The sequence below is a fragment of the Rhinopithecus roxellana genome, chromosome 6 (assembly GCF_007565055.1).
Source record: "Rhinopithecus roxellana isolate Shanxi Qingling chromosome 6, ASM756505v1, whole genome shotgun sequence".
NCBI classification, from domain to species: Eukaryota; Metazoa; Chordata; class Mammalia; order Primates; family Cercopithecidae; genus Rhinopithecus; species Rhinopithecus roxellana.
Window position 1 is genome coordinate 105,222,432 of NC_044554.1, and position 3,622 is coordinate 105,226,053.

At 60.8% G+C, this 3,622-nt stretch overlaps 1 pseudogene; it reads left to right on the forward strand.

The window, feature by feature from the left end:
* The first annotated feature begins 805 nt into the window (after nt 1-805).
* LOC104664981 lies at nt 806-3,328 on the forward strand (annotated as a pseudogene).
* Nucleotides 3,329-3,622: the final 294 nt, after the last annotated feature.

Here is a 3,622-nt window from a genome sequence, read left to right on the forward strand (position 1 = left end):
AAAGACCCACAGAGCAGCACCTGGAAATTCAGCTGTGGCACTGGGACCCCAGCCTCTCCCAGAGTGACTCCAGCTCCACGGCACCTGCATGGTTCCAGCTGTGAGCAGAACCGCCCCGACCTCCGTGCTGACCCAGGGCGCCGGAATTCCACACGGATCTCACCACCAGACCTGCTAGGAAGCCCTTCCCGCCCCCCAGCTCTCGGGCATCGTCAAACCTGCTAGGAAGCCCTTCCCGCCCCCCAGCTCTCGGGCATCGTCAGACCTGCTAGGAAGCCCTTCCCGCCCCCCTGGTTCTCGGGCACCGTCAAACCTGCTAGGAAGCCCTTCCCGCCCTCCCCCCCCCCCCCCGGTTCTCCGGCATCGTCAGACCTGCTAGGAAGCCCTTCCCGCCCCCCCAGTTCTCGGGCACCGTCAAACCTGCTAGGAAGCCCTTCCCGCCCCCCCAGCTCTCCAGCCGATGCACACAACAGGGCCTTTTGAATTCCGGGAGGTTAAGGTTCCCTTGAATCTCCTAGGCTACAAGCAAATGCCCCGAGGGGAGAAGTCCAGGCTGACACAGCCTCCTGCACCCCCGCCTGGGGAGGCCACGCCTCGTTTGCCTCTAGAATAGATGATTAAGGAGCACTGTTTGCAGAGTTCTCTCTCTCTGGGTAAGTTCCAGAGCCAAGTCTCAGCGGCTCCACCAAGGCCTGGGTGGACGGCTCTTGTGTGTTTACAGCTGGGTCCCTCGCTTGGGAGCTGCCCTGGGGCGGGCAGCCTCTCCAGCCTGTCGGAGTGCTCCACCCGGGGCAGGAAGAGGGCCATGTGCTCTGGGCAATGGTTCCTCAGGTACTGCGTCATCTTTGCTTCCCTCCAGAGCCCACCTTCCCTGGCTGCCGCATCCCAGCTGAGGGCAGGCTCCTTTTGCCAGCTGAAGGCAGAAAGGCCAGCAGCCCTGAGGGTGGGGGCAGATAAACCCCCCCGGAGTGGTCTCTGTTCTCCTAAAAGTGATGTTAACCCACGTGTCGCAAGCAGTTGGCAGGGTGGTGGTTTGATCTGTCGTTACGGCATTGCATGACTGCGGTCTCCCACCCAGGGAGCATCTCTGTCCAACCACAGCGAGCTTCCAACTCCTACCCTCTGCTTGGGGTGGGTCAGAGCCTGGGGTCCGGGTGGGCGAAGCGTGACTCTGGGATTAGACCTTACAAAGCAGGGTCCTCCTGGGAGTCAGCCCGGGTCTAAACGCAGCTGGGCTTGAAGGGGGTGCCATCGGATGTCGAGGGGTCAGCTGGGAGGACGAGACCTCCAACTCCGGCACCCTCATGTCTCTTTGGAAACAAGCTTTGGCTGCTCCCCTGGGGACACCGCCTGCCATGGCCTCCCGTTCTCCTCCCTGGCACAGGCAGGGGGTCTCCCTCCTCTACTGCCACTCTCTTGGCTTCGCCCTCCCCGGCAGGCGCCTGGCTTTTTCCTGCCGCCCCCCGAGGGGGGCTGTGGCCCCCAGAAAGGCCGCACTCTGGGAGCAGAGTGGCCTGAAACCACAGAAAAGAATGCCGGGGGATTTGGTTTAAACTCGTTAAACCCAATGAACCCTCCCGCCGAATGATCACAGTCTGCGCCCGGTCTTTTAATCTCGTTCGGGCCTCGGGGTAATTTGTTTAGCTGTGCTGATCAGCTGAAGGTTAATTCAATTGGACTTGGGTTATTTATTTGTGCCCGGATTTGCTAAGTGTCATTGGAGGTACATGAGGTCTTTATTATGGCGGTGAGATGGCTTCATTAGGGTGGATCCCGCCGGATCCGCCCCCGCCCACCAGCTCCAGGCTGAGGCAGTCTTAGGAGGCTGGAGCCCTGGGAGGCTGGAGCCCTGGGTGCAGTGGCTCTCTTGTTCCTGGATGTAGGGGATATCTGAGCACTGTGCTGGGAGTCCAGCCTCGCTCGGCTCTGGTGTTGATACCGGGCTGTTCTGTCATGTGACCCATCCTAACTGAGGCTGAAGGACCTGCTTCCCAGGACCCATCCCCTCCCTCGGGGGACTTAAAGGCATTTCCCCACCCCCGCCTCAGTGTTCCCATCCACTCATTGGGAACAGCACCTTGCCCTCCTGCAGCCTCCCAGACTGGGCTTTGTAGCTCCAGCCCCCACCCCGCCTGCTGACCAGAGCAGAAGGACGCTGAGGTCGCAGAGCGGGCAGCCGGGTTGGCCGGGCGGGCAGACCTCCTGCATGGAGCCGAGATCCTTCTCAGGCAGTGGCAGATGATGGATTGCACGTGGATGCTGCCTGGGATGCGTGCGACTTGGCAGCCTGCCCCTTTCCTGTCCTGAGATCAGACGCCCTGGCGGACGTCCTTTTCCTGGTCCCTTGTCCTCCCAGCCTGGGGCGGCATCTGGAGTGGGGGAGGCTGGCCCCTGTGCCTGTGTCCTCGGGCCACCTGCCGGTCCCTGCCCGCCCCAGTGGTGGAGGGGCAGGATGGGCTGTGGAGACTCGGGGAGTTCTGGGGTGGTGAAGAGGGCCCAGGCTGGAGGCTATAGCAGCCAAGGCCATGGTAAAATGTGGGAGGGATGGCAAGTGCCCCCCGAGGAGTAGCCCAGGTGCCCCGGAGGCTGCCAAGAGGGCTGGAAGTGCAGAGACGAGGGACACAGGGAAGGCTTGGATTCTCTTGCCATCTTCAATGTCAGAGCCCAGACAGGGCAAGGCGAGGAGGGACCCGGGGCGAAGACGCCACCCACATTCCTCCTTCTCGCGGGCTTCTTCTCTTTCTAGCCTTTCCAGGAGAGAAACCATCCGACAAGTCCAGAGTAGCGGCGTCCCCAGGGCTGTGTCTCGTGAGCAAACACTGTTTTCTAGGAGTCCGAGGGGCCTTGGCCATGTAGGTCAATCCCTTTGCAGAACAGTGGAGGAATCTGAAGCACAGAGAGGGAAAGCAAAGCCTTCTGGGTCACACAGTCCATCAGGGGCAGGGCAGCGACGAACACCGAGAAAAGGACCAGCACGAGAGGACAGCCCTGGCAGTGATTCCTCAGCCAAACCCAGCGTCTACCCACATCCACACCTCACAGCTACCCCATGGGGAGGGCACCATTGCCCCTTTTCAAAGGTGAGGAAACGGAGGCTCAGAGAGGTTCAGTAACTTCTCCCAGGCCACACAGCTGCTCCGTTGTAGAACTGCAGTTCCAGGTGTCCCCGAGGTCTCCCCTCCTGAGCCGTCCACTCCTACCCTCCTACCCGAGCCCTGGCCCTCCCAGTGAAAGTCGGGTAGTGGCTGTTCTGAAGCCCTGGGGCCAGTCAATCCCAGCTGTCTTGGACCAGGGACCCCCAGGAGGAGACCCTGAAGGATGCAATTGAGAACACGTGCTTTCTTTGGGAGGGAATCTCAGGAATTGCGGGGGACAGTGAGAGAGCGTGTTAGTGGGGGCTCTCCAGAGAAACAGAAGCAATGCACAGAGGAGATTTAGGATGAGGAATCTGGTTTATGTGACTCTGGGGGCTGAGAAGTCCCACCATCTGTGTCGCAAGCTGGAAACCTAGGGAAGCCTGAGGTATGATTCGAGCTCAGCTCAGGTCCGGAGGCCTGAGAACCAGGGCAGCTGATGGTGGACATCCAGTCCCAGAGCAAGAGAGGATGAGATGTCCCAGCTC